An 11,451-nucleotide genomic window follows, 5' to 3' on the forward strand; every position below is an offset into this window, starting at 1 on the left:
CTACTTCATGGCTAGATCCTGGGCTATTTCTGGATTGGATCACATAGTAACGTGGTACCACACTGAAACAGTCGATTAATCCAGGTTTTGATCAATATTTTTGAGGATAACGCATGCTAGGTCTAGGTTAGGCCTGGGTTTTCCACTCATCAGACTCATACTTTCGCATTCTTCACATACTTGTTGAACGGATCCTGGGTTTTTTCTGGTTTGGATCACATAGTAATGTGGTACCACACTGAAACAGACGACTAAACCAGGTTTCGATCAATATTTTTGAGGATAACGCATGTTAGGTCTAGGTTAGGCCGGGGTTTTTCACTCATCACACTCATACTTTCGCATTCTTCACATACTTGTCGAACGGATCCTGGGTTTTTACTGGTTTGGATCAGGTAGTAATGAAGTGCAACACTGAAACAGTCAATTATACCTGGTTTCCATCAATATTTTAGAGGACAACGCATGTTAGGTCTAGGTTAGGCCGAGGATTTTCACTCATCAGACTCATTCTTTCGCATTCTCCACATACTTGTTGAACGGATCCTGGGTTTTTACTGGTTTGGATCACGTAGTAATGTGGTACCACACTGAAACAATCAATTAAACCTGGTTTCGATCAATATTTTTGAGGATAACGCATGTTAGGTCTAGGTTAGGCCGAGGATTTTCACTCATCAGACTCATACTTTCGCATTCTCCACATACTTGTTGAACGGATCCTGGGTTTTTACTGGTTTGGATCACGTAGTAATGTGGTACCACACTGAAACATTCAATTAAACCTGGTCTTGATAAATATTTTAGAGGATAACGCATGTTAGGATTGGGTTAGGTTTAGGATTTGCCCTCATCTGGCTCATACTTTCGCATATTTCTCATACTTCATGGCTAGATCCTGGGCTGTTTCTGGATTGTGTCACGTAGTAATGTGGTACCACGCTGAAACAGTCAATTAAACCTGGTCTTGATAAATATTTTAGAGGATAACGCTTGTTAGGTCTAGGTTAGCCCTGGGATTTTCACTCATCAGACTCATACTTTCGCATTCTTCACTTACTTGTTGAACAGATACAGGGTTTTTTCTGGTTTGGATCACATAGTAATGTGGTACCACACTGAAACAGACGATTAAACCAGGTTTCGATCAATATTTTTGAGGATAACGCATGTTAGGTATAGGTTAGGCCGGGGGTTTTCACTCATCACACTCATACTTTCGCATTCTTCACATACTTGTTGAACGGATCCTGGGTTTTTACTGCTTTGGATCACGTAGTAATGAAGTGCAACACTGAAACAGTCAATTAAACCTGGTTTCCATTAATATTTTAGAGGACAACGCATGTTAGGTCTGGGTTAGGTCTAGGATTTGCCCTCATCAGGCTCATACTTTCGCATATTTCTCATACTTCATGGCTGGATCCTGGGCTATTTCTGGAGTGGATCACGTAGTAATGTGGTACCACACTGAAACAGTCAATTAAAACTGGTTTTGATCAATATTTTAGAGAACAATTCATGTTAGGTCTAGGTTAGGTCTGGGATTTGCTCTCATCAGGCTCATTCTTTCGCATATTTCTCATACTTGATGGCTAGATCCTGGGCTTTTTCTGGATTGCATCACGTAGTAATGAAGTACAACACTGAAACAGTCAATTAAACCTGGTTTCCATCAATATCTTAGAGGACAACGCAAGTTTGGTCTGGGATAGGTCTGGGATTTGCCCACATCAGGCTCATACTTTCGCGTTTTTCACATACTTGTTGATCAGATCCTGGGTTTTTTCTGGTTTGGGTCACGTAGTAATGTGGTACCACACTGAAACAGTCGATTAAACCAGGTTTCGGTCAATATTTTTGAGGATAACGCATGTTAGGTCTAGGTTAGGCCTGGGATTTTCACTCCTCAGACACATACTTTCGCATTCTTCACATACTTGTTGAACGGATCCTGGGTTTTTTCTGATTTGGATCACGTAGTAATGTGGGACCACACTGAAACAGTCAATTAAACCTGGTTTCGATCAATGTTTTGGAGAATATTTCATGTTAGGTCTAGGTTAGGTCTGGGATTTGCTCTCATCAGGCTCATTCCTTCGCATATCTCTCATACTTGATGGCTAGATCCTGGGCTTTTTCTGGATTGCATCACGTAGTAATGAAGTACAACACTGAAACAGTCAATTAAACCTGGTTTCCATCAATATCTTAGAGGACAACGCAAGTTAGGTCTGGGATTGGTCTGGGATTTGCTCTCATCAGGCTCATACTTTCGCGTTTTTCACATACTTGTTGAACAGATCCTGGGTTTTTTCTGGTTTGGATCACGTAGTAGTGTGGTACCACACTGAAACAGTCCATTAAACCTGGTTTGGATCAATATTTTAGAGGATAACGCATGTTAGGTCTAGGTTAGGTCTGGGATTTGCCCTCATTAGGCTCATTCTTTCGCGTTTTTCACACTCTTGTTGAACAGATCCTGGGTTTTTCCCGGTTTGGGTCACGTAGTAGAGTGGTACCACACTGAAACAGTCGATTAAACCTGGTTTCGATCAATATTTTTGAGGATAACGCATGTTAGGTCTAGGTTAGGCCGGGGATTTTCACTCATCAGACTCATACTTTCGCATTCTTCACATACTTGTTGAACGGATCCTCGGTTTTTACTGGTTTGGATCACGTAGTAATGTGGTACCACACTGAAACATTCAATTAAACATGGTCTTGATAAATATTTTAGAGGATAACGCATGTTAGGTTTGGGTTAGGTCTAGGATTTGCCCTCATCAGGCTCATACTTTCGCATATCTCTCATACTTCATAGCTAGATCCTGGGCTGTTTCTGGATTGTATCTCGTAGTAATGTGGGACCACACTGAAACAATCAATTAAACCTGGTCTTGATAAATATTTTAGAGGATAACGCATGTTAGGTCTGGGATAGGTCTGGGATTTGCCCTCATCATACTCATACTTTCGCATATTTCTCATACTTCATGGCTGGATCCTGGGCTATTTCTGGATTGGATCACGTAGAAATGTGGTACCACATTGAAACAGTCAATTAAACCTGGTTTTGATCATTATTTTAGAGAATAATTCATGTTACGTCTAGTTTAGGCCTGGGATTTGCCCTCATCAGGGTCATACTTTCGCAGTTTTAACATACATGTTGACGTGATCGAGGGTTTTTTCTGCTTTGGATCACGTAGTAAAGTGGTACCACACTGAAACAGTCCATTAAACCTTGTTTGGATCAATATTTTAGAGGGTAACGCATGTTAGGTCTAGGTTAGCCCTGGGATTTTCACTCATCAGACTCATACTTTCGCATTCTTCACATACTTGTTGAACAGATACAGGGTTTTTTCTGGTTTGGATCACATAGTAATGTGGTACCACACTGAAACAGACGACAAACCAGGTTTCGATCAATATTTTTGAGGATAACGCATGTTAGGTCTAGGTTAGGCCGGGGTTTTTCACTCATCACACTCATACTTTCGCATTCTTCACATACTTGTCGAACGGATCCTGGGATTTTACTGGTTTGGATCACGTAGTAATGAAGTGCAACACTGAAACAGTCAATTAAACCTGGTTTCCATCAATATTTTAGAGGACAACGCATGTTAGGTCTAGGTTAGGCCGAGGATTTTCACTCATCAGACTCATTCTTTCGCATTCTCCACATACTTGTTGAACGGATCCTGGGTTTTTACTGGTTTGGATCACGTAGTAATGTGGTACCACACTGAAACATTCAATTAAACATGGTCTTGATAAATATTTTAGAGGATAACGCATGTTAGGTTTGGGTTAGGTCTAGGATTTGCCCTCATCAGGCTCATACTTTCGCATATCTCTCATACTTCATAGCTAGATCCTGGGCTGTTTCTGGATTGTATCTCGTAGTAATGTGGGACCACACTGAAACAATCAATTAAACCTGGTCTTGATAAATATTTTAGAGGATAACGCATGTTAGGTCTGGGATAGGTCTGGGATTTGCCCTCATCATACTCATACTTTCGCATATTTCTCATACTTCATGGCTGGATCCTGGGCTATTTCTGGATTGGATCACGTAGAAATGTGGTACCACATTGAAACAGTCAATTAAACCTGGTTTTGATCATTATTTTAGAGAATAATTCATGTTACGTCTAGTTTAGGCCTGGGATTTGCCCTCATCAGGGTCATACTTTCGCAGTTTTAACATACATGTTGACGTGATCGAGGGTTTTTTCTGCTTTGGATCACGTAGTAAAGTGGTACCACACTGAAACAGTCCATTAAACCTTGTTTGGATCAATATTTTAGAGGGTAACGCATGTTAGGTCTAGGTTAGCCCTGGGATTTTCACTCATCAGACTCATACTTTCGCATTCTTCACATACTTGATGAACAGATACAGGGTTTTTTCTGGTTTGGATCACATAGTAATGTGGTACCACACTGAAACAGACGACAAACCAGGTTTCGATCAATATTTTTGAGGATAACGCATGTTAGGTCTAGGTTAGGCCGGGGTTTTTCACTCATCACACTCATACTTTCGCATTCTTCACATACTTGTCGAACGGATCCTGGGATTTTACTGGTTTGGATCACGTAGTAATGAAGTGCAACACTGAAACAGTCAATTAAACCTGGTTTCCATCAATATTTTAGAGGACAACGCATGTTAGGTCTAGGTTAGGCCGAGGATTTTCACTCATCAGACTCATTCTTTCGCATTCTCCACATACTTGTTGAACGGATCCTGGGTTTTTACTGGTTTGGATCACGTAGTAATGTGGTACCACACTGAAACATTCAATTAAACATGGTCTTGATAAATATTTTAGAGGATAACGCATGTTAGGTTTGGGTTAGGTCTAGGATTTGCCCTCATCAGGCTCATACTTTCGCATATCTCTCATACTTCATAGCTAGATCCTGGGCTGTTTCTGGATTGTATCTCGTAGTAATGTGGGACCACACTGAAACAATCAATTAAACCTGGTCTTGATAAATATTTTAGAGGATAACGCATGTTAGGTCTGGGATAGGTCTGGGATTTGCCCTCATCATACTCATACTTTCGCATATTTCTCATACTTCATGGCTGGATCCTGGGCTATTTCTGGATTGGATCACGTAGAAATGTGGTACCACATTGAAACAGTCAATTAAACCTGGTTTTGATCATTATTTTAGAGAATAATTCATGTTACGTCTAGTTTAGGCCTGGGATTTGCCCTCATCAGGGTCATACTTTCGCAGTTTTAACATACATGTTGACGTGATCGAGGGTTTTTTCTGCTTTGGATCACGTAGTAAAGTGGTACCACACTGAAACAGTCCATTAAACCTTGTTTGGATCAATATTTTAGAGGGTAACGCATGTTAGGTCTAGGTTAGCCCTGGGATTTTCACTCATCAGACTCATACTTTCGCATTCTTCACATACTTGTTGAACAGATACAGGGTTTTTTCTGGTTTGGATCACATAGTAATGTGGTACCACACTGAAACAGACGACAAACCAGGTTTCGATCAATATTTTTGAGGATAACGCATGTTAGGTCTAGGTTAGGCCGGGGTTTTTCACTCATCACACTCATACTTTCGCATTCTTCACATACTTGTCGAACGGATCCTGGGTTTTTACTGGTTTGGATCACGTAGTAATGAAGTGCAACACTGAAACAGTCAATTAAACCTGGTTTCCATCAATATTTTAGAGGACAACGCATGTTAGGTCTAGGTTAGGCCGAGGATTTTCACTCATCAGACTCATTCTTTCGCATTCTCCACATACTTGTTGATCGGATCCTGGGTTTTTACTGGTTTGGATCACGTAGTAATGTGGTACCACACTGAAACATTCAATTAAATCTGGTCTTGATAAATATTTTAGAGGATAACGCATGTTAGGTTTGGGTTAGGTCTAGGATTTGCCCTCATCAGGCTCATACTTTCGCATATTTCTCATACTTCATGACTAGATCCTGGGCTGTTTCTGGATTGTATCACGTAGTAATGTGGGACCACACTGAAACAATCAATTAAACCTGGTCTTGATAAATATTTTAGAGGATAATGCATGCTAGGCCTCGGATAGGTCTGGGATTTGCCCTCATCAGACTCATACTTTCGCACACTTCACATACTCGTTGATCAGATCCTGGGTTATTTTCTGGTTTGGATCACATTGTAACGTGGTACCACACTGAAACAGTCGATTAATCCAGGTTTTGATCAATATTTTTCAGGATAACGCATGCTAGGTCTAGGTTAGGCCTGGGTTTTCCACTCATCAGACTCATACTTTCGCATTCTTCACATACTTGTTGAACGGATCCTGGGTTTTTTCTGGTTTGGATCACGTAGTAATGTGGTACCACACTGAAATAGTCGATTAAACCTGGTTTCGATCAATATTTTTGAGGATAACGCATGTTTGGTCTGGGTTAGGTCTAGGATTTGCCCTCGTCAGGCTCATACTTTCGCATATTTCTCCTACTTCATGGCTAGATCCTGGGCTATTTCTGGATTGGATCACGTAGTAATGTGGGACCACACTGAAACAGTCTATTAAACCTGGTTTCGATCAATATTTTAGAGGATAACGCAAGTTTGGTCTGGGATAGGTCTGGTATTTTCACTCATCAGACTCATACCTTCGCATTCTTCACATACTTGTTGAACAGATCCTGGGTTTTTTCTAGTTTGGGTACGGTAGTAATGTGGTACCACACTGAAACAGTCGATCAAACCAGGTTTCGATCAATATTATTGAGGATAACGCATGTTAGGTCTAGGTTAGGCCTGGAACTTTCACTCATCACACTCATACTTTCGCATTCTTCACATACTTGTTGAACAGGTCCTGGGTTTCTTTCTGGTTTGGATCACGTAGTAATGTGGTACCACACTGAAACTGTCGATTAAACCTGGTTTCGATCAATATTTTTGAGGATAACGCATGTTAGGTATAGGTTAGGCCGAGGATTTTCACTCATCAGACTCATACATTCGCATTCTCCACATACTTGTTGAACGGATCCTGGGTTTTTACTGGTTTGGATCACGTAGTAATGTGGTACCACACTGAAACATTCAATTAAACCTGGTCTTGATAAATATTTTAGAGGATAACGCATGTTAGGATTGGGTTAGGTTTAGGATTTGCCCTCATCAGGCTCATACTTTCGCATATTTCTCATACTTCATGGCTAGATCCTGGGCTGTTTCTGGATTGTGTCACGTAGTAATGTGGTACCACGCTGAAACAGTCAATTAAACCTGGTCTTGATAAATATTTTAGAGGATAACGCTTGTTAGGTCTAGGTTAGCCCTGGGATTTTCACTCATCAGACTCATACTTTCGCATTCTTCACTTACTTGTTGAACAGATACAGGGTTTTTTCTGGTTTGGATCACATCGTAATGTGGTACCACACTGAAACAGACGATTAAACCAGGTTTCGATCAATATTTTTGAGGATAACGCATGTTAGGTCTGGGTTAGGTCTAGGATTTGCCCTCATCAGGCTCATACTTTCGCATATTTCTCATACTTCATGGCTGGATCCTGGGCTATTTCTGGAGTGGATCACGTAGTAATGTGGTACCACACTGAAACAGTCAATTAAAACTGGTTTTGATCAATATTTTAGAGAACAATTCATGTTAGGTCTAGGTTAGGTCTGGGATTTGCTCTCATCAGGCTCATTCTTTCGCATATTTCTCATACTTGATGGCTAGATCCTGGGCTTTTTCTGGATTGCATCACGTAGTAATGAAGTACAACACTGAAACAGTCAATTAAACCTGGTTTCCATCAATATCTTAGAGGACAACGCAAGTTTGGTCTGGGATAGGTCTGGGATTTGCCCACATCAGGCTCATACTTTCGCGTTTTTCACATACTTGTTGATCAGATCCTGGGTTTTTTCTGGTTTGGGTCACGTAGTAATGTGGTACCACACTGAAACAGTCGATTAAACCAGGTTTCGATCAATATTTTTGAGGATAACGCATGTTAGGTCTAGGTTAGGCCAGGGATTTTCACTCCTCAGACACATACTTTCGCATTCTTCACATACTTGTTGAACGGATCCTGGGTTTTTTCTGATTTGGATCACGTAGTAATGTGGGACCACACTGAAACAGTCAATTAAACCTGGTTTCGATCAATGTTTTGGAGAATATTTCATGTTAGGTCTAGGTTAGGTCTGGGATTTGCTCTCATCAGGCTCATTCCTTCGCATATCTCTCATACTTGATGGCTAGATCCTGGGCTTTTTCTGGATTGCATCACGTAGTAATGAAGTACAACACTGAAACAGTCAATTAAACCTGGTTTCCATCAATATCTTAGAGAACAACGCAAGTTAGGTCTGGGATTGGTCTGGGATTTGCTCTCATCAGGCTCATACTTTCGCGTTTTTCACATACTTGTTGAACAGATCCTGGGTTTTTTCTGGTTTGGATCACGTAGTAGTGTGGTACCACACTGAAACAGTCCATTAAACCTGGTTTGGATCAATATTTTACAGGATAACGCATGTTAGGTCTAGGTTAGGTCTGGGATTTTCACTCATCAGACTCATACTTTCGCATTCTTCACATACTTGTTGAACGGATCCAGGGTTTTTTCTGGTTTGGATCACGTAGTAATGTGGGACCACACTGAAACAATCAATTAAACCTGGTATTGATAAATATTTTAGAGGATAACGCATGTTAGGTCTGGGATAGGTCTGGGATTTGCCCTCATCAGACTCATACTTTCGCACACTTCACATACTCGTTGAACAGATCCTGGGTTATTTTCTGGTTTGGATCACATAGTAATGAGGTACCACACTGAAACAGTCGATTAAACCAGGTTTCGATCAATGTTTTTGAGGATAACGCATGTTAGGTCTAGGTTAGGCCTGGGGTATTCACTCATCAGACTCATACTTTCGCATTCTTCACATACTTGTTGAACGGATCTTGGGTTTTTTCTGGTTTGGTTCACGTAGTAATGTGGTACCACACTGAAACAATCAATTAAACCTGGTCTTGATAAATATTTTAGAGGATAACGCATGTTAGGTTTGGGTTAGGTCTAGGATTTGCCCTCATCAGGCTGATACATTCGCATATTTCTCATACTTCATGGCTAGATCCTGGGCTGTTTCTGGATTGTATCACGTAGTAATGTGGTACCACGCTGAAACAGTCAATTAAACCTGATTTCGATCAATATTTTAGAGGATAACGCAAGTTAGGTCTGGGATAGGTCTGGCATTCGCCCTCATCAGGCTCATACTTTCGCATATTTCTCATACTTGATGGCTAGATCCTGGGCTTTTTCTGGATTGCATCACGTAGTAATGAAGTACAACACTGAAACAGTCAATTAAACCTGGTTTCCATCAATATCTTAGAGGACAACGCAAGTTAGGTCTGGGATAGGTCTGGGATTTGCCGTCATCAGACTCATACTTTCGCACACTGCACATACTCGTTGAATAGATCCTGGGTTATTTTCTGGTTTGGATCACATAGTAATGTGGTACCACACTGAAACAGTCGATTAAACCAGGTTTCGATCAATATTTTTGAGGATAACGCATGTTAGGCCTAGGTTAGGCCTGGGATTTGCCCTCATCTGGTTATACTTTCGCAGTTTTATCATGCATGTTGACCTGATCGAGGGTTTTTTCTGCTTTGGATCACGTAGTAAAGTGGTACCACACTAAAGCAGTCAATTAAACCTGGTTTCGATCACTATTTTAGAGGATAACGCAAGTTAGGTCTGGGATAGGTCTGGGATTAGCCCTCATCAGACTCATACTTTCGCACACTTCACATACTCGTTGACAAGATCCTGGGTTTTTTTCTGGTTTGGATCACGTAGTAATGTGGTACCACACTGAAACAGTCGATTAAACCTGGTTTCGATTAATGTTTTTGAGGATAACGCATGTTTGGTCTGGGATAGATCTGGGATATGCCCTCATCAGGCTCATACTTTTGCAGTTTTAACATGCATGTTGACCTGATCGAGGGTTTTTTCTGCTTGGGATCACGTAGTAAAGTGGTACCACACTGAAACAGTCAATTAAACCTGGTTTCGATCAATATTTTAGAGGATAACGAAAGTTATGTCTAGTTTAGGCCTGGGATTTGCCCTCATCAGACTCATACTTTCGGATACTTCACATACTTGTTGAACAGATCCTGGGTTTTTTTCTGGTTTGGATCACGTAGTAATGTGGGACCACGCTGAAACAATCAATTAAACCTGTTATTGATAAATATCTTAGAGGATAACGCATGTTAGGTCTGGGTTAGGTCTGGGATTTGCCCTCATCAGACTCATACTTTCGCACACTTCACATACTCGTTGAACAGATCCTGGGTTATTTTCTGGTTTGGATCACGTAGTAATGTGGTACCACACTGAAACAGTCGATTAAACCCGGTTTCGATCAATATTTTAGAGGATAACGCAAGTTAAGTCTGGGATAGGTCTGAGATTTGACCTCATCAGACTCATACAATCGCACCCTTCACATACTCGTTGAACAGATCCTGGATTATTTTCTGGTTTGGATCACATAGTAATGTGGTACCACACTGAAACAGTAGATTAAACCAGGTTTCGATCAATATTTTAGAGGATAACGCATGTTTGGTCTAGGTTAGGCCTGGGATTTTCACTCATCAGACTCATACTTTCGCATTCTTCACATACTTGTTGAACGGATCCTGGGTTTTTTCTGGTTTGGATCACGTAGTAATGTGGGACCACACTGAAACAATCAATTAAACCTGGTCTTGATAAATATTTTAGAGGATAACGCATGCCAGGTCTGGGATAGGTCTGGGATTCGCCCTCATCAGGCTCATACATTCGCATATTTCTCATACTTGATGGCTAGATCCTGGGCTTTTTCTGGATTGCATCACGTAGTAATGATGTACAACACTGAAACAGTCAATTAAACCTGGTTTCCATCAATATCTTAGAGGACAACGCAAGTTAGGTCTGGGATAGGTCTGGGAATCGCCCTCATCAGGCTCATACTTTCGCACACTGCACATACTCGTTGAACAGATCCTGGGTTTTTTCTGGTTTGGATCACGTAGTAAAGTGGTTCCACAACTAAAACAGTCAATAAAACCAGGTTTCGATCATTATTTTAGAGGATAACGCAAGTTAGGTCTGGGATAGGTCTGGGATTAGCCCTCATCAGACCCATACTTTCGCGTTTTTCACATACTTGTTGAACGGATCCTGGGTTTTTACTGGTTTGGCTCACGTAGTAATGTGGTACCACGCTGAAACAGTCAGTTAAAACTGGTTTCGATCGATATCTTAGAGGATAACGCATGTTAGGTCTGGGTTAGGTCTAGGATTTGCCCTCATCAGGCTCATCCTTTCGCATATTTCTCATACTT

The sequence above is a fragment of the Colletes latitarsis genome, unplaced genomic scaffold (genome assembly GCF_051014445.1).
Source record: "Colletes latitarsis isolate SP2378_abdomen unplaced genomic scaffold, iyColLati1 scaffold0007, whole genome shotgun sequence".
Lineage (NCBI taxonomy): Eukaryota > Metazoa > Arthropoda > Insecta > Hymenoptera > Colletidae > Colletes > Colletes latitarsis.